Source organism: Brachyhypopomus gauderio, chromosome 1 (assembly GCF_052324685.1).
Source record: "Brachyhypopomus gauderio isolate BG-103 chromosome 1, BGAUD_0.2, whole genome shotgun sequence".
In the NCBI taxonomy this organism is placed as follows: Eukaryota; Metazoa; Chordata; class Actinopteri; order Gymnotiformes; family Hypopomidae; genus Brachyhypopomus; species Brachyhypopomus gauderio.
In genome coordinates, this window is record NC_135211.1 from 43,511,689 (window position 1) to 43,531,563 (window position 19,875).

At 40.2% G+C, this 19,875-nt stretch overlaps 1 protein-coding gene and 3 long non-coding RNA genes across 4 annotated transcripts in view; 1 reads left to right on the top strand and 3 right to left on the bottom strand.

Moving 5' to 3' along the window:
* Positions 1–2,703: 2,703 nt before the first annotated feature.
* LOC143521769 (uncharacterized) lies at positions 2,704–5,042 on the bottom strand. The gene is made up of 5 exons (XR_013132837.1): positions 4,976–5,042; positions 4,729–4,761; positions 4,354–4,586; positions 2,843–4,094; positions 2,704–2,748 (listed from the first exon to the last, which is right to left on the bottom strand). It is a non-coding gene; the product is annotated as an uncharacterized LOC143521769 (long non-coding RNA).
* LOC143521712 (uncharacterized) overlaps positions 4,384–19,875 on the top strand; it is a 37,387-nt gene continuing 21,895 nt past the window's right edge. The window contains exons 1-7 of the mRNA XM_077014938.1: positions 4,384–4,501; positions 5,010–5,101; positions 5,940–6,051; positions 6,269–6,383; positions 6,535–6,667; positions 6,863–7,028; positions 7,133–7,237. The gene's annotated coding sequence lies outside the window, so the exon portion shown is untranslated. The remainder of the gene's footprint in view (positions 4,502–5,009; positions 5,102–5,939; positions 6,052–6,268; positions 6,384–6,534; positions 6,668–6,862; positions 7,029–7,132; positions 7,238–19,875) is intronic.
* LOC143521773 (uncharacterized) lies at positions 5,164–6,307 on the bottom strand. Its single transcript, XR_013132838.1, has 3 exons — positions 6,229–6,307; positions 6,060–6,151; positions 5,164–5,227 (listed from the first exon to the last, which is right to left on the bottom strand). It is a non-coding gene; the product is annotated as an uncharacterized LOC143521773 (long non-coding RNA).
* Positions 8,380–10,873, bottom strand: LOC143521777 (uncharacterized). Its single transcript, XR_013132839.1, has 2 exons — positions 10,428–10,873; positions 8,380–9,008 (listed from the first exon to the last, which is right to left on the bottom strand). It is a non-coding gene; the product is annotated as an uncharacterized LOC143521777 (long non-coding RNA).

Consider the following 19,875-nt stretch of genomic DNA (forward strand, 5'->3'; position numbering starts at 1 on the left):
GATTGGTTAAAATAATGAGTTGCACAAAATATTCACTTTTTAATTTAACTTCAAAGCTTATGTGACATTGTGGAGTGTTGAGGGTGAGAGAAGTAACACCAACACAAACCAGTGTTCACAAAGAAATTTAATGAGAAAGAAAAGTTAAACACATACAGTGAATAACAAACAACAAATAAATACAAATACACACAGCTGTAATATCACGATGAGACACAGCAGGAGGAGACCAACAGTAATTCAGGACAAAGTGAGAACAGAACACAATCTGTAGATGCACAAAGTGAACAATGACCCACAATCCACCACAAACACGAGGGTTTAAATACACACAGTAACGAGGTAGGTTAATGAGAAGCAGGTGAGACGTAACCAGTCTATGAGGAGGGGGCGTGGCCACACAGCAGTCAACTTAGAGCAGTGGACTGTTACAGTGGGGTTAAAGGGCACATGGACTTATAGGGTTCAGTTACCTACATGATAGAAAATTATCTGTATGATCAGAAGATAAAATTACTTGTGTGTGAAAGAGGAGAATAAGTGACACATATATAATAGGAGTCATATAAATAATAAATTCTATATGGTTCTCATGAATTCTTTGTGTGATTTCTCCATTCTAACATGGGAATATCAAACACTTAAGGTTTCTTTGGTCTGTTATGCGGTGTCTCTCATTACCCACAAACACATGCAGGCAGGTCTGTGTGCTTTAGAGGAGACATGAACCAGTGTTCAGACTTGTGGTGTTACTGTACTGTAAATGGTCCGTTTACAGTAAAATATACTAATTGATCTCTTATGTCTGTTGATTTCTAATAATTGTATCTACTCATTCTGTGTTTCCTGTGAACTCTATTCCAACAGGTTTCTTTATGATGATGATGATTATTACTTTCTTGATTATGATGAAGAACAGAGAAGATCTGCAGTGGAGTTTCTGCTGAAGCTGATTGTTACAGCAGCAGAGTGTGATGCAGCTACAGGAGAGAGTTTCACTAAGCTGCTGACATCTGTGTACGACTACACAACCTTCCCTTTAGATGATGATGATGATGATGAGGTTATTTGCGATTTCCTGCTGGATCTGTGCTCACGTGTGAAGGACTATGAGACTCAAACAGGCAGGAGTGTCCTTCCAGCATTACAGCCAGTTTACCAGTCAGCTCCTGCAGTCTGGAACGTAGACCTCTCAAAGAGAAAGACCTCCCTCTTCATAGAAGTGCTGAAACTCCACACAATGAAGAAACCAGTAGAGCTGAGAGGCTGGTCAGATGAAGAGAGTGAAGTGAGGAGTTTCCTTCAGTGTCTGCCCTACATCTCCCACCTCAGGTGAGTGAGAAGCAGGTGTAATGTTTATACTGAGTTTTTCATTAAAGGTTGTGAGTTGGGTCGTCTTTATTTAGTGTAGAGTTTAGCGTAGTGGTTGACTCCCCCTTGACTCCTCACACTACACTCACTGTAAATTGTTATAGTAAGTTATTCAGATGAGAGTTTGCTGACTGTAAATGAATGAAATGTTGCTTTGTCATCTGTTCTGAATGTGATCAGTGCTCAGACCTGTAAAGCATGATGACAATGTGGTGTGTTTACTTTGTAGGAGTTTTTGTTCTGTCTGTCCTAGTCCACAAACACATAGAGAAAAACAACACAGAAGCAAAGAAAAGTAATAGAGGGTGTGGACACTGTAATAGACATTGACTATCTGACCAAATTATGTCATTTCAGTGTCCCTGTTATTACTTTGTATTTCTGCTCATTTTATTTTGTGTGACTCTGTATTCCAACAGGTTTGAGTTTGATGTTTTTAATAATAAAGAACAGAGAAGATCTGCAGTGGAGTTTCTGCTGAATCTGATTGTTACAGCAGCAGAGTGTGATGCAGCTACAGGAGAGAGTTTCACTAAGCTGCTGACATCTGTGTGCAGCTACACAACCTTCCCTTTTGATGATGATGATGATGATGTTATGTCCTATGATAGTGTTGTGTATTGTGTTTGCTGTCTGTTCCGCTCCAGACTCCGCTCCAGACTCCGCTCCAGACTCCATTTCACCCTGCACTATATAAGGCCCTTCCCGGTGCCTCCCAGCGAGACATTTTTGCTCCTTGGTGGTGTTGGTTGTTAGTTAGTAGTATTCTGCATTTGTACCTCTTAGAACTCTGGTTTTTGACTGCTTTGAACTTGTTTATGCTTTTTGCCTTTGCCCCTGTTGGATTGTCTGCCGGTTGTACATTTTGTAAATATTCTACGTGTTGTTGGTGTTCTGGTAAGTAGGGACCCAGATAGCAAAAGAACGTTGAATCAACGTTGATTCACCGTTGTCTTGCTCAACGTATAAATGTTGAATCAACGTTGAAATGTGACGTTGATTCAACGCTAAAGTGCACATACGGTTCTACGTTGAATCAACGTTGAAAACCGGTTGACACTGGACGCTTGATCAACGTTGGTTCAACCATTATCTAAATATTGTTTTTTTTTAAATCCAGTCCTGCTTTATGTACAGCAGGATGCCCATAAAGGGAATTATAATCAATGAGTTAATTAGTTAGTCTATTATTAATGAGTAATTAGTGTATTAGTTATATAGTAGTCAAATATATTAATAATAATAATAATAATAATAATAATAATAATAATAAACAACAATCACAGTCACAAATAATTTATGCAAGAAAATTTATTTTAATAAATGTAGAACGTTGAATTTCACTGGTCAAGGGGTCTTGCTACTTCGCCACTGCAGCTGAATAAATATGAATAGAATTGAAATTAGAGCACAATTTCATTTTCATTGTTCAACCACACATAAGAGTACCTGTAAGAGTAAGAATGAGTACCTGATGTTTATCTTCTCCTTGGAACTCCTCCTTCTCTCTCTGGTGCGTATTTTAACCATTTCTTTACTGCATCAGCAAATCCTATGTGGGTGCTTCCAGGAATTTGCTTCTGGAGAGCAGCTGGAACAAACACAATTTTTATGATAAGTAGATATTCGATATCAGTTGCCTTTATAATAAAAACATACTTTAAGAGATGTTTTGAAGCGGGTTCGGGAAACGAGGCAGAAACTGCTTAATCCAGAAAATCCCGAGGAGGAAAACTATTTTCCACCGCAGTGTCACTTAAAGGGCTAAAACTCCCTGAGTGGCCAAGTGCCTGTCTGTTAGGGAATTCGCTGAGAGGAGTAGTAGTCGCTACAGTTTAATAGGTGTTTAAAGAATCTTTATTGTAAAGGGTACTATTAGGGTATATTATTATTAAGGTTTGCGCCTGCTTCAGTATTCATGCAAAAACGTTTGTAACACGGACATTTTTGTGAGTTAAAATGAGGTAAAACATGGCGCCCGTAAGCGGTTTGAGTGTGATGAGTCTCGTTCTCCGTGTCGTCTGTGTGTTATGGCGTTTGCTTGTTCCTATTTAAGTTCTTTCTGATCGATTTGCTGTTGTCTGTTGTTAACGTTACATTGGTTACATTACATTGTTTCGCTCAGTTTCATTATAATCTGAGGCTGAAAACCTGCGTTTTCGTATTCGTTTTGCACATTATTTGCCTGTGAAACTAACTAAAAGTAAAACCTAAGCATTTCACATTTAGCGAATTAAATGATCAAATGTATGTAAAGGTTTGAACAGAACCTTTATTGCTTTGTACTGGTGTTCTGACATTTTGACACCCTCCAGCAAATAGAGCTGTGTTTTTGCAGAGCGGAAACCACGAGGATAAACTGAGGTAAGAAAGTATCAAATAGTTATCTAAATTAAGGCGGGGGATAAGTGGGCATATTTGATTAGAAATTAGATTTGACTGTTTGAAATTCTACATAATTCAGTCACTGATGTAAAATCAGGTGACTACTGCAATATATTTATATATTAGTTGGGTTTGCAAATGCCCAGCTAATGTGTTTCACGTGCATGCATGAACTTACCAAACATAATGTCATGAAGGGCAGTATCTTTGAAAGCCCTCTTGTGGCCTTTACCAGCCCAATTCAGCTGACTTGCCAAACCATTAAAAAGGGCATGGGTCAGCATCCGTCTCACAACCGTTTCTTGTGTGTGTCCACCCATGATGGAAAGGTAAGACACCTAAGAAGACAGCATTGATGAGACTTAACAAAAAACTATGTAATAACAAAGGCAGCTTTAACAATGACATGTAAGGAATGATAAGGCAGTCAAAAAGTTTCTATTATATGCCTTACTAACTGGTATACTAATAAGAGATGTTTTTATTTTCAGCACTGTGCATACTGAGGAGAGGATGAAAGAGGTGAGTTATTGGTTCTAATTTATTACTCTTGCTAAATCCTGTAACAAAGTTTAAATTTTATGTAAGGAAAAGTACCATCTTTTGACGTTCCTTCGGATCTCTTAGGATGACCTCTGCCTGATCCAAATCTGCCATGGTTCTAAGGGGGAGACTGATGACAGAAGGCGGTGTGTTTTCAGTGTCCTGCCTCACTAAGTCTCGTCTCAGGGCCTTTACATCATGGGTGAGCTTTTTAATTTCTTCTCTCATCTCTCTGTTTTCCTCCATAATTTGTGCAAGCATTTGCACCACTTTGCTAAGTCCAATGTCTATAAAGCAAGATGAAATTTATTCAATGAATGAAAATTATACAAATTATCACAGTACAGCCCCTGACCCCTCCCTTCGGGTGTGTGTAGAGGTAGTCTGTGTCTAAGTATAAGACTGAAACAGTGATCTTTTGGTTCATACCTCTGAGCATTTGTCTGGGTTGTGGTTGTACCTCTGGATATAAAACATTAAAGGTTTGTCATTATACTATGATTTCATTATGTAAAGTCATACCATAGAATCAAAACACCCTTCTTATGAAACCATATTTTTTTAGAAATATTTTTTAAACTGCTAAGTGCCTCCACTTGATGGATACTATTATAATATTTTTAAGGTCTTGGAATTACACATTGTTGCACAATAATCTGATTGGAATCTGACTAACCTGTATCGTTATCACAACTACTTGACTTTTGCAGATGGTGATGGCTTTCACCATTACTATGATGGGCTGAAAGGACAATGAAAGCAAAGAAAATTGTACAGTGCAGAAACTAGAGCAATAAAACAGGTAATGAAGTCTTTCAGATCTCCTATACATAAAGAGCAGAGTTCTCAGGGTTCTTACCAAATAAATTCCCTTCAGGCCAGGTATGGTCCAGGACATCAGATGCTACCCTGTAACTTTGATAGAAATCTGTAGAGATAATTAAGTACATAGTGTTACGGTGAGAGGAGGCAGGCACGACAAGTGTTTAACGTTGTCACACAAACGTTTATTCATGTACACACAATGATCAAGTCCAGCACGAGTAGCGCAAGCACTCAGTACATGTAACATTTACACATCATGAGCTTTAGACAAAGACGAGCATGGGACATTGTGCAAACGCACATTAAATAGACGAACTACACGATCCCCAGTGATCACGAGACGAGGCACAGGTGAGACCGGTGAACATACCATGAATGACCCACACCCAGGGAAATACAAAATGGACATAACCCGACACAGACGACATAAACACAGGCCCAAAAGGAGGGGTCCGGAGCTGTCCCATGACACATAGATGTTTTGGCACTTTTACAGAACCATTTGTGTTTCAACCAAATCCAACTATTTTTGCTTATTAATTTGGTTTGTGGCTATAATTAATAGAGAATAGATAGATCTTTATTGATCCCTTTGGGAGGTTTCCCTCAGGGAAATTAAGAAGAGAATACATTTGCTAAATATTGTTGCCAATAATTAATATTTTAAAGAAGCATTAAAGTTCACAATATGTTTTTCCAAAAAAGTCTACCACAAGTATTATCTTTAAATTCTACAGTCACCAGACTATGTTCTCTTTCATTTGAGCTGGTAGAATATGAAGCCACGTGTCCATGTCCTTTATTTGTTTTTTTAGTGTTTCAGATGAAAAAGAAACATGGAGAAGTGAAAAGATAAGACATGAATAAGACAAGTCATCAACTGGAGGAGTCATTAAACAGCATCGTCAACCATGCAGTTAGGAACATGTAAGTACCTGGTGAAAGTATTGATGAAGGTTTGGGAATGCATGTTTTCCTTGTACACTCCTCTTCTGCTTCCTTGTAAATATTATACTTTGGGTTTGGTCTGCAAGATTACAACAGTTACAACTGCCAAAACATACCAAAAAAGTCTGTAACGTGGCAAAACTGAATTAACCTTACTTTGATATCCTTTTTCTGCGTTCTGCATTTTCCTGTTCAGATTCTATATCTGTTGTGGCACAGCCAGGTTCCACTGATCTTTTTAAACAATCTATAGCTTTCTCATATGTGTCTGGGCAAAAAAAGGAACATGGAAACACCTTTAGAAAGCAGAGGTATATAGAATTCTTCACTTTAAAACTTTATTGTTTGCTTAAATGACATTCCAATCAAGTTCTTTAGTAGCAGACTTACCACAAGTTGCTAAGCACCGAATCTGCTCATGAACTGTCCAATCTAAGCTTGGTTTGATTTGTTGTTTCACAGCTCTGTGAATGTTGACGCTGTCACGTGGGGGCCAGAGACATTGTCTATTTTGGACCCATGAAGTGGGCACAACTGCCGTACTCTTGTCAGCAAACTCCACCACGTGCCACAATTGCTCCATCTTCTTGGACAGGTAGATGCTATTTTTAGTTTTTCAGAACAAAATGTATTAAGCTTATTTTAGTATCTAAAATTGTGTCACTAGTACTATTTGAATACTGAAGGATAGAGCCAGAACACTCCTGAAACAAGATAACTGAGCAAGAAAAAAATCTGATTAAAATCTGAGAAAAAAATATATTTTAGAACTATTTCTCTTTTTCCAAAGATGAACTGAACATAACTGGAGGTCGGAGTATCTAAATGAACATGTGGACAAGTGGAATAGCTATAAAACCATCCCCATCCTTATAAAGCGCACACTTTCTTTGGATGTGATCAAGTCTACAGCTACCTAGGCTACTGTGCAGCCTAGATACTTTGAAAATACTGAGGTAAGATGATGCACAAGGATATGAAAAATAATTATCCTTATGTTTGAATGTTTGATAGATGACAAATATAACATCATCTGTTTTCACTATGTTTTTAACCACAGCTATCTCGTCACCAACTTGTATGCAGTTGTCACCTAGCTCCGTGGAAAAAGTACTCTCATTCAGAATGGCTTTTTTGTACTGTTCTGCTGTTCCAAACTGTGGAGGTAAAGGTCCATTACAGTGCATATTGTATACAGTTACTGAGTCTACTGGAATTGGCACAATTGCTGTTGGCATTTCAGAAAGTCTCTTCACTATTTGCTGAAGTGGGTGATGTGGTTTTCGCACAAGCCTCTTAATTTTTCCCAAGTAATTTTCAAAGGGAAATGCTGAAATGTTGTCCAAAGCCCCAAAGTTGCGGTACTCATCTGCTAGGTGGAGTAGTTGATGGACATTAAACACAATTTCCTCCTTTCCATACAATTGACCAAAATGTCTGACAAAAGCCACAAGCATATTATGAGCAAAGATAACCTTTTCATCTGGTATATCTGGTGTCAACAGCAAAAACATGGCCACCGAAAACAACATGAAATTATCATAAACCCCATGTGGCATGCAATCTTTAAGCACTACAGGACCAGTATAAATCATAAACTGACGTAGTTCTGTTGCCTTCCAACGATCAATTTCTGTTAGTTCCCTTGGTTTACGAGAGAATTCACAGGGTGTGTTGGGCCTTTGCATTAACAGTTTATTAGATATTAATGCCACGGTTTGAGAAGGAATCCTGGTAGCCAAGTTCTTGCCCCTTAACCAAAAAACCAGCAGCTTTCTCATAACTCCAAGACAACACAGGTGCATATAATCAATTGGAAACTGGGAGACCATTTTTACAATGCCTGTCAAAGGGCTGAGTTTCTGCTCCAAATGGTGTTCTTCATCAACCATAGCACAAAAATCCATGTCTGTTCTAAGCTTGGCTTTAGTTTCAGGGAATGTCATTTTGTTGTGCCATTCACCTACTTGCACACATTTGTCACAGCCAGAATAACCATTATGTCCCTTTATGTGCTTAACAAATGCTCTGGCTGGTGCATCACACACAAAAGCTGACACCAACACCTGTAGCTGCTTGCCATTATAAACAATGCCATGGTGTAACACATTAGTCAGGTCCTTCACAAATTCTTTAAGATACTCATAAACACTGACAGGCTTGCTTACTCCACAATATAAACCTACAATGAAAGGAGACTTGGAGTAATCACAGTCTATTAAACAAAGAATTGGCCAAAGTTGAGTTCTGGAACTTTTGAAAAGTGAGAGACCGTCAATGTTAAACTGTAATTTGAGTCTTTTGAGACTAGTTTGGAGGTTAAGACAGCTCAGTTTTTGTTGTATTGCATGCTCCAGCCCAAAATGGTAGTACTCGCCATTTCCCATTTTTTGTGTGGCTACTCGTGATTGGGTACCAAGTAATGTCCTTCCATCTCTGGGAAGTGTTGAATGACACACACGCAGAATGCTCAGCAGTGCATTTAGTGCAACCAAGGAAATGGAGAAAGTAGTAGCCCAGTCTTTTAACTGATGAAGGAGCATGAGATCATCTGATTCGTTGAACCTACAATCATTTAAGTCTGAACTGTCCGAACTGACATTACCAGGAGACGTATGTTCAAAAGATGGAATTTTGACATTTGGTTCTTTACAGTCACTCAAGACTAGACCTCCAGGACCAGTGCTACAAGAAGGTTGCACATCTGAAATATGAGTTGGTTCATATACATCATGCAGACTAACATTTGCTCCCTGTCTCTCTCTGACTCTCTGGTCTTCAATAAACTGCTGAGCTATATCTATCTCTGTGTTGTGCACAAGTTTCTGAATTCTACGTCTCCTTGCCCAGAAAGATGACATATTTAGACTTCAAGTATTCTAATCAGAATAGCTTCTGTTTACCTTCTGTTTACTATCCGTCAGTATTCAAAGTACCTGCAGAAACAAAAGAAAGTGGAGTTTGTAAATGTCAAATTAGTACATTAGCAGTTCTTTTAACACACCTAACTGCCATGTTTTGAGTTTATACCAGTCTGACACTGAGCTATCCAAAGCAATTGTTGATATAAAGGCATTCCGTAAAAATAAAAGCTGATTATAATAAGTATTTCTATTTTCATAAACTCACATTTCATGCACCTTATAATAAATACCTAATAATATATGGTTTCCCACATATTTTGATTAAATTTACTTGCAACCTAATACATCAGACACTTGTGTGCAGAAGTGTACATTGCATTGATTATTGCGTGCAAGCTCAGGCTCTCTGTACACATAGAAGTTATAAGTGGATGTATGAATGTGCTGGTCTTAACCGATAGGGCGAATAAAAAGGGGGCAGGATGCAAATTAATTTTAGAGAAGGATTGGCTAATAGCGGGATTTATAGTTGGAGTTACCCCGCCTACGTATCCCAGTTCTGAGCCAGTTTACATAGGTCAAGTGTAGCAGATCCGGGAGCAACATTGTGAAGTTCGGCGTGGGTGAGCTTTTACCGTGTTTATTTATTAACACGGTATTAACATTTATTAACTAGTTAGCATGCATTGATTATAAACGTGACTAGTTTCCGAGCTAGATGTGAGTATTTTTTTACTACAGGTGCCTTTTCGAACCTGAAATTAGACTTTACTGATGTTGTGAGATTAAACTAACCTTTATTTCCCCCTTCAGGCTAAGTCTAACCCTATGCTTCATGTATGTTTGGAGTTCAAGGTATGTCCCACTGTGTTTAATGAGTTATCTAGTTAGCTAATGAGCTAACCATATAATTAACCGAGAGACCTTTTGTCGTTATAGCTACTGTAACTAGTTAACTAGCTACCATTAATAGCTTTGTCTTGTGTGTGTTTTTATATATTTCTGTATAACGTTTCTCTGTGGTAAACTGCTAAAACTCCTCGGTTAGCGTTTCTCGTTTCTACAGCCCGTTGGTTAGGCTGAAGCAGAGCCGTTGTAGTTGCCGTTTTGCGCTACACTAGCTAGCTAACTGGCTCTGTTTCTATGGCGACAGCACAGCTGCTTGTATCTCAGTAGCCAGCGTTAGCTAATTAGCTAGTTAGCTATCTTGGCTGATTTATTCGAAATATTTAACAGCGAGATTTGGTTAAGACATTCGTCGTGAATTAATCGTAGAAATTAAGTTGATAGCTGCCATAGCGATAATTAGCTAACGTTATCGTTTGACGTTGGCTGTAACTTTTAGCTTGTAGATTAATTAACATGTCAACTCAAATTATTATTCTTATTATATTATATTATAATATATTTTCTTATACTTAAATTAACGTTTTCAAATTAATTTGTTTGTAGACATTTGGAAATTTGATCTAAACGTATTGTTCAACCCACCTTGAAACTAGAAGTAATAAACCAAAAAGAATAACGTTTATTTTATGACGCCGATTTATTGCACGAGAAGAGGCTGCTCGTGCGTTCTTTCCCGCTCCTTCCCCAGACCCACTGACTGGGCAAACAGACATCACACTTTAACTGCTTTTACCACTCGTGGGTATTAAGTGAGGTATGATAGTGAGGATGAGGAGCAGGACTGCAGCAAGACTGTACATGGCTGGGTTAAAGTTGCTTAAGTAACACCTCATTTGCAATCTTTGGCCGAGTTGCCCCTCTGAAGGGGAAAAATTACTTGTATCGACACTTGTATTTTCTTTTTCAGTCCTTATTGACGATGTTTGCAGTTCCTGATCTGCTGCGTGCACATCCTATAACCACTGTGGATACTTCTTACCACCTGTGTGGACATTAGTCCATAATCTACAGGGATGTTCGACTTCTCTTTTGATGTTTTTTGGTTTAGATGGTCCCACATCTAAAATGCTGTTTGTGGAAAATGTGCTCTGTTTAGCTTTGCTTAGCTGTAAATGGAATGTTAACTATCTTCTTCTTTTTAACTTATTGTTTATTGAGGATCAAGTAATATTCATAATTTGAAATTAAATTTTACAAATGATTAAGCACCAATTTCCATTGGCAATCACATACACTTCATTCAGATTAGGAAGGAAAGAGAAAAAAAAACTTTGTTTATTTATTTATTTTTAAATATATATGCATATACATACACATCTCAAAGCATTATCTCCATTGGGACTCCATTGCTCCATTTGTCCTTCTGTAGTCTCAGGCTGTATGTTATAACCTGAGATTGTGTTAGAGCAGAGAGGGTAGTAGAGGGACTGTTTTAAATACTTTCCTCCTTAAATATATCTTCATAAATATTTTATTTCATGACCATACCTAAACTCAATGACTCATCAGAAACTCCTGTTTGTGCTATGTAATCATTTACCCCCTTGTAGATATTTTTTCTTTATTATTTTAAATGAAATGTTAGGCAAAGTGAACCTTATCAAACACATTTAAATAAATTGTTGGTTATTTGCTGAGCAATGTTGTCCAGCTTGTGAATCATGTGTGTAAAATTAACTGGTTCTTAAAATTTAAAATAAATTATTATTAAATAAAGATATTTAGCAGTAAAGCTAACATTATTTTAATTTGATGAAAATGTATTTCTAAAAGCCCAATGCCCTTTTTAAATAGTTTAAACTATTTTGACCCTAGGGAGAATGTATGAGAGTAGTATGTCATTGCTGTTCTCTATTCTATGACTCAAGCACACACTACACGCTCAGATATGCATGTGTGTCTAGATGTTCATACTCGGAGGCTACATACAGCTTTTCCAAATGTGCAATGTCTGCTTTGCTTGATTTTATTCGGATCTTCTGAGGTACACGTGGAAAGAAAGCAATTATGCTTGCACCCATCTGGACATAAATACATAGTAGGCACATGTATTCTGGTCCACCAATGCAAAATATAGGAAATCTGCGCTATAAGGTGTTTTCACAAATGTGAGAAATGTTTCACAAGTCCAGATGCACATGAAATGCATTGCTCCTTATGTGTACTTGATCATAGGCCTGAAATGGGGGGTCTAGGTCATATTATTTAACAGTGAGCCCCATGTATTCTGAACCACCAATGCAAAATATAGGAAATCTGAGCTTTGATGTGTTTTCACAAATGTGAGAAATGTTTCACAAGTCCAGATGCACATGAAATGCATTGCTCCTTGTATGTACTTGATACCTTTGTGTTTGTAGGTGCACATCAGAATCAGAATTGCCTTTATTGTCATTATAATTTACATTACAATGAAATTTGATTCTACTCCAAGGTGCTTGCCAGTACAGTAAATACACACATAACATAAAACAATCTATAAATTGAGGTAGTGCCGCATATACATGTTTCGTGGATTACTTGCGTGATATTTTGAATATTGCACAAGCTATATTACAATGTATCTTACAAATATTGCACATATTACAAATATTGCACATATTGCCCGTGGGAATTATTTACATGGGTTATATTTCACATGGCTTGGGAATTTACATTTAGTGCAGTGATGGCTCTAGGATAAAAGCTGTCCCTGAGCCTACGTGTACGAGTTTTGTGCAACCTGTACCGTCTGCCTGAGGGTAACAGGTTAAACATGTGATTGCTGGGGTGGGATGAGTCCTTGGTGATGCTGACTGCCCTACTGAGGTAGCGAGAGGTGGCAATGTCCTCTAGGCTGGACAGGGAGCAACCAGTGATCCCCTGGGCCGTGTTTATCACCCTCTGCAGCGCCTTTTTGTCTGCCACTGAGCACCCTCCGTACCATGCCGTGATGCAATACACGAGGATGCTCTCATTGATGAAGCTGTATAAGAGCACCAACAGTTTCTCCTCCATCTTGTTCCTCTTGAGCACTCTCAGGAAGTGGAGTCGCTGCTGGGCTTTTTTCACCACTGTTGTGTTTGCAGACCAGGAGAGGCTGTCGGTGATCTGCACGCCCAGGAACCTGATGGAGCTGACCCTTTCCATGCAGACTCCGTTTATGAGAAGTGGGGCTGGGTCAGTCCTGCCCTTCCCACATGTTCAGTTGCACATGTTAAAAAGTTGAATTAACCCATGACTTTTATTTTGAAAAGTTGTCTTGGCACTGAAGCGCTTACCAACTAACATGAACACTTCGTTAATTCCTAGATGTGATCTTTTCACATCTTCTAAATTTATCTTTTCTGAAAGCCATTGTGTGGAGATAAATTCACAATATGTAAATATTGTGCAATATGTAATTGCATAATAGGTATCTATCGCATACATACAATCTATCTGATTTCTTTAAATAACGAGCCCATTCTTTCGTGAATGTCTGGCGAATATAGAACGATGTGCTATTGGATCCGGTGTTGTGCCGAATTCCGACTCCCCGGTAGAATCCTACTCCCCTCGCGTGCACGCACATATAGACGTTTCAGACGATAATCGCGATCTGCGTTGTTTCTATGCACAAATAAGGACTAATTTTAATGATCTACCACAGGAAACGATGCAGCATTACCTATATCCAAATAAAGACACTGATTCACTGGTGTTAATTAATCGGAATTCGGAGTCGGAATTCGGCACAACACCTGTTCGGCCTGCCGAAACCAGCATCGTCTTTACCGTGATATCCACCACCTCCCACACAAACGTATTTTTTCAGTAGCATATATCTAACCAAACGCAACGTTGATTCAACATCTTTTTTTCAACGTTAACAATCGTTTAAGAATTCAACCTTTTAGAACGTTGATTTATAGTTGGATTTAGGTTGTCAACCATAAATGACGAAAAACGATGTCATTTCAACGTTGATTCAACGTTCATTTGCTATCTGGGGAGTGGCTGCCATTTTGTTTTGGGATTTGGGTTTGTTTGTATGGTTTTTTTGTTAGGGAGTTAGGGTAGTATTGTATTAGAGCTGGGCGATTAATCGATATTATCTATTAATTCGAATTTACAGTTAAGGACGATGTGTTTTTAAGAAAATCGATTTTCTGAGATTTAATTTTCACCACCGACGCTGCACTGTGGGCTCCCGTAGTTCAGTGAGTTTAGCACCTCCCACCCATCCACCCTCAAAACACACACACACAAACATGACGGCGGAACTTGTGTCCAAGAAAAGAGCAACTAGCTCCGTGATCTGGAGTTGGTTCGGTTTTGCGGCGTCAGATGTAGACCAAACAAGTCCTCGCTGTAAGGTGTTTGAAACCGATAGAGGGAGAGAGCGAAGAGTGCTATTCAGTTGCGCTGTCAATAAAGTTTCCCTCCGCGGGATATTTTGGATTAAGCAGTTTCTGCCTCGGTCACCGAACCCGCTTCAATGGATTATACTTTCGCGAGTGACCGTAGCGCGCGGCTCCGGGCACCTCGCGAGTGTGTAAAATGGAGACAAATTAAGTATTATATCGCGATCCATTATTAGTGTTGACTTGTAACTCCTGCGGTAGCCCAACTCAAAAGTAGACCAAAAAACCGCACCCCGCGACCCCATAATTTTTACCCGCGGCTGGATTTTCCAAACAAGCCCAATTTGGCGTGAAAACGCGAACCTGGCAACTATTGTAGTATAAAGTATAAACTGTGGTAGTATAAAGAAACAGTGGAAGGGACATTTACCTGACGAATTTTAATGTTACATTGTGTTTCAGGTTTGAAAAGTGCTGGAATTTAGGCTAAAGTGAGGGGAGCCCTGTTCTTAATCAGAATGTAGACAGCGTGACTGTCAGTACAACATGCAAGAATTGTTCAATTGTATTTGTTTTCCATTTTATTAAAGGGCACCAAATTATTTATATCTATTTATTTTTTGAGGGTGTGTTTTATTTATTTATTTTAAGTTTGAGGTTGCATTGTGTCAATGCTTAAAGTATGTTGGAGAAAACCTTCTAAAAGTTACTGAATGTTCTCACTTGTTTACAATTTGTTTCTGCTTGCACTTTAACCCCAAAGGGGAAATTTAAGTGAAAAATAAATTAAAACTTTTTTTTACCATTCCTTTATCATCTTTAGTTTTTTAGTAGAGGAAAATAAATCTATTAAAATCGAAAATCGGATTTAAAAAAAATTAATCGAAGATTTTTTTGGAGGGCCATATCGCCCAGCTCTATATTGTATGTTTGTTTTCTGTTAGAGTAATTAGTGTTTGGTTTATTTTATAGTTCAGTTCTGTTTGTTATGTTGGCCTGGGCCACTCCTGAAGCTGAGACCAGTTACGTGTATGTATATATCTTGTAAATTACAATTTCTGTATAATACACCTTTAACCACCCACTCCTGTTGTCCCGTCATCACTAACATTCGCACTGCTGTTCACATACACCACTGTTACGGTCCTCACGCCTAGACAGGCCATAACAGAATTGGGGGCTCGTCCTCCTTTCTTTTGGCTCTTTGTTTGCTGCTTCTTTTGGTTTTGGCTGGTGGGTTTTGTTCTTTGTGGGTGGGGGTGTGTGTGTATGTAAAATGCCGGACTTTGACCTTACCCAGTTCACTGTTTATCCGACTCTTGAACAGTTTGATGATTGCCGCAAGGTTGACTTATTGTTGGTGGCTGATTTCTTTAGTGTGGATGTGCCTCGTTTGGCTCCCAAGAGAGAGATTAAGAGGATTTTGGAGGCACAGTTGGTTAAGGACGGGATCTTGCCAGACCGAGACAAATCGCCTGGTGTTGCACCGAGTTTGGCCCAGGGGCTGGAAGCAGCGGAGGCTGTAACCGACTTCATGGCTAGGCCCAGCATGGAACCTGGTGTTTGCCGTTCTCATGAGGTGGATCCTGTGCTAGCAGTGAAACTGAAGGAGCTAGAGCTGGAAATTAAGATACAGGAACGCGAGGCAGAGCTACTCAGAGTCAGGGGGTTGCAAGTGGAGGCTGACAAAGAGATTACCCTGAAGAGGTTGAGTATGGGCTTGGAGAAACCTATACCTCATCCTCGGAAGGTATCCTCACCAGCACCAGCTCCCCTTTCTCACGTGAGTTCACCAGTCCTCGTTCCTCACGTACATCTACAAGTCCAGCAAGCCCAACCGTGAGTACTGCTTTTGATGTCAGTAGACATATTGGCCTAGTTCCTGTGTTCAGGGAAAATGAGGTAGATGCCTATTTCCCCATTTTTGAGCGCATAGCCACCACACTTAGTTGGCCACAGAGTCTTTGGTCACTGCTGCTACAGTGTAAACTTGTAGGAAAAGCGCAGGAAGTGTGTTCCTCTCTGTCTCTTGAACAGAGTTTAGATTATGACATTGTAAAATCCACTATATTGAAAGCATACGAGTTAGTACCTGAAGCCTATCGACAGAACTTCAGGCGTCTGGCTAAAACCCAGAGCCAGACCTTTGTTGAGTTTGCTAGAGAGAAATCTCTCCTATTTGATAAGTGGTGTGCAGCCTGCAGTGTAACAACTCTTGATCAACTCAAAGAGCTTGTGTTGCTAGAAGAGTTTAAGAATTGCCTTCCTGAGAAAATGGTGGTCTACCTTAATGAACAGAAGGTAGTTAATTTGTCTTCTGCTGCTACATTGGCAGACGAATTTGTGCTGACACACAAAACTGTATTTCATTTGACTCCCCGAAGTGTAAACCCTAGTCGACCTGTTATGTCCAGACCTGTTGCTTCTTCAGAGTCTCGGGAAAACACTTCAGCCACAGACAAACGGGAATGTTTTTATTGTCATATGCAAGGCAATCTCATTGCTGCATGTCCTACTTTGAAGCGTAAAAATGATCGTCAAAACCCTACTGTGAAGAAAGTCAATGCTTTTAGTTCCAGCACTACAGAGGAGACACTAGGATGTCGAGCCACTGTTTCAGCCACAGTAGACCCTGTGTTTAAACCATTTGTGTTTTCTGGGACTACCTCACTAACTGAGGATTGTACACATAAACAGCCCATATCCATCCTACGGGACACTGGGGCTGCTCAGTCATTTATTTTGGAGAGTGTGTTGCCATTCTCTGTAGAGTCTTATTGTGGTAGTGATGTGCTTGTCCAAGGAATAGAACTTGGAGTACTTAGGGTTCCTCTGCATCGTGTATATCTATGTACTGAGGCCCTTACTGGCTATGTTAAAGTTGCGGTCAGTTCTAAACTGCCTGTCACAGGTGTGTCGTTTATTCTGGGCAATGATCTTGCTGGTGGTACACTGTTCACTCTACCAGAAGTGGTAGATGAACCTGTGGATGTTTCACTCGATAAAGACCTTGATGCAGTGTTTCCTACATGTGTGTTGACTCGTGCACAGGCACGTAAATTCGGTGACATAGATTTGGCAGAGACATTTATGAATCCTAACCCTGTTGTGCCCCCTAGCCCTGTTCCTGATGTGACAAGGGATATTAGCAAACGTGAGTTGGGATCACAAGTAGAGGAGTCCAGTGTTCCTCCTCCTGTTACTAGAACAGCATTAATCAGAGCACAAAGGGCTGATCCAAGCCTGGTCCCTTTCTTTAATGCAGTTACGGAAAACCCTCTCTCACTAGACACTCGTGTGACATATTTTTATACAGATGGAGTCCTGATGAGAAAATGGTCTCCAGCAAATGCCAGTGGTGTGTGGGATGATGTGCACCAAATAGTAGTTCCCCAACCATTTAGAACGCATGTTTTGTCCTTAGCCCATGACCACCCCTTGTCGGGTCATTTAGGCATTCGAAAAACAGTTCAGCGCCTATTGCAGCATTTCTTTTGGCCAGCAATGAAATCTGATGTTAGTCATTGTCGGTCTTGCCATACCTGTCAACTTGTTGGGAAGCCAAATCAGGCCATTCCTTCTGCTCCTCTCTGTCCCATACCTGTGGTAGGAGATCCATTTGAACGGTTGTTGATAGACTGTGTTGGACCTTTACCGAAGTCTCGTTCAGGAAATACTTACCTTCTGACCATAATGTGTGCTGCTACAAGGTTTCCTGAGGCCATTCCATTACGCTCGTTGAAGTCAAGATCTGTAATAAAAGCCCTTGTAAAATTTTGTACTACCTTCGGCTTGCCAAAATGTGTACAATCGGACCAAGGGTCCAATTTCATGTCAAAACTCTTTGCTCAAGTTATGTCAGATCTGCATATACAGCACCAAGTGTCGAGTGCTTATCATCCTGAGTCCCAGGGAGCTCTCGAACGCTTCCATCAGACGTTTAAGACTATGTTGCGATCATATTGCTTGGAAGTAGGAAACGATTGGGATGAAGGTGTCCCATTACTGTTGTTTGCCATCCGTGATACAGTGCAAGAGTCCACTGGTTTCAGTCCCAATGCCTTGGTATTCGGACGCTCAGTCCGTGGCCCACTCAAATTGCTTTATGAGCAGTGGTTAGCTTCCCCTACAACTCGTTCCTTTGAAACTGTAGACCTCTATGTCAGTAAGTTACGTGAACACCTTAAGGTAGCTCGTGAAACAGCTAAGCAGAATTTGTGTGTAGCTCAGCAAGCTATGAAGAAATTTGACAAACGCTGTTGCTCGTTCATTTAATGTTGGTGACAAGGTCCTGGTTCTGTTACCCATGTTAGGTTCTACCCTACAGACTCGCTTTTCGGGACCCTATGTGGTCCAGCAGAAACTGTCCTCAACAAACTATGTGTTGACAACCCCTGATCGTCGGCGTAAGTCACGTCTTTGTCATATTAACATGCTCAAGCCATATGTTGATCGCCCCACAACTGTGAGTGCTACAGCTGTTGCTCAGTTGTCAGTCCCTGTGCCAGTAGCATCTGCATCACTTGAGTATGCCCCTGAACAGGATGACCTTCACTTGGGTAGGAGCTGTGTTCCGAGTGCTAGACTTGCTAACTCTGAGGCATTAAAGCACCTGTCTGAGAAGCTGACTTATTTACCTTTGGCTGCTCAGTCTGATCTTAGATCTTTGATTGCTAGGTTTCCTTCTCTTTTTGTTGATGTCCCTACGTGTACCTCCGTACTAGAACACGACATTGATGTCCAAGGTCACCCGCCTATTAAACAACATCCTTATCGTGTAAACCCTCACAAACGCTCCCTTCTGATGAAAGAGACGGATTACATGCTTAATAACAATCTTGCACTCCCTAGCAGTAGTTCATGGTGCTCACCCTGTCTTTTAGTACCAAAGCCTGATGGTACTTATCGCTTCTGTACTGACTACAGAAAAGTGAATGCAGTCACCATACCAGACTCGTTTCCTCTTCCCCGAATGGAAGATTGTGTAGACCGTGTGGGGTCTGCAAAGTTTGTTAGCAAACTAGACCTTCTAAAAGGTTATTGGCAAGTTCCCCTGACTGCTCGTGCTGCTGAGATTTCTGCCTTCGCTACGCCAGACAACTTCCTACAAATATACAGTGATGGCTTTTGGGTTGCGAAATGCTCCTGCTACATTCCAACGGCTCATGAACATTGTGCTAAAAGGCGTGTCGAACTGTGAGGCCTATCTGGATGATTTGGTTGTGTACTCTGACACTTGGAAGGAACACATGAAGTCCTTAGAGACGGTGTTTTCCAGACTGCATGGTGCATCATTGGTGCTTAATCTGGAAAAGTGCGACTTTGGGAAAAGCACAATTTCTTACCTTGGCAAGTTAGTAGGACGTGGTCAGGTGCGTCCCCTTGATGCCAAAGTCCAAGCGATAAACGCCTTCCCTCCTCCCCGGTCTAAACGTGAGCTTAGGCGTTTCCTCGGACTGGCTGGTTATTACCGTTGTTTTTGTAGAAACTTTTCAGATGTTGTTCTGCCGCTTACCTCTCTCTTGCGTAACAATGTTCCGTTTTTGTGGTCTTCTGCTTGTCAGTCTGCTTTTGTGTCTGTAAAGAGTCTACTGTGTAGTTCACCTGTGCTTGCTGCACCAGATTTTGCTAAGCCATTTAAGCTAGAGGTTGATGCCAGCTGTACCGGGGCCGGCGCAGTGCTCCTACAGGAGGACTCATGTGGA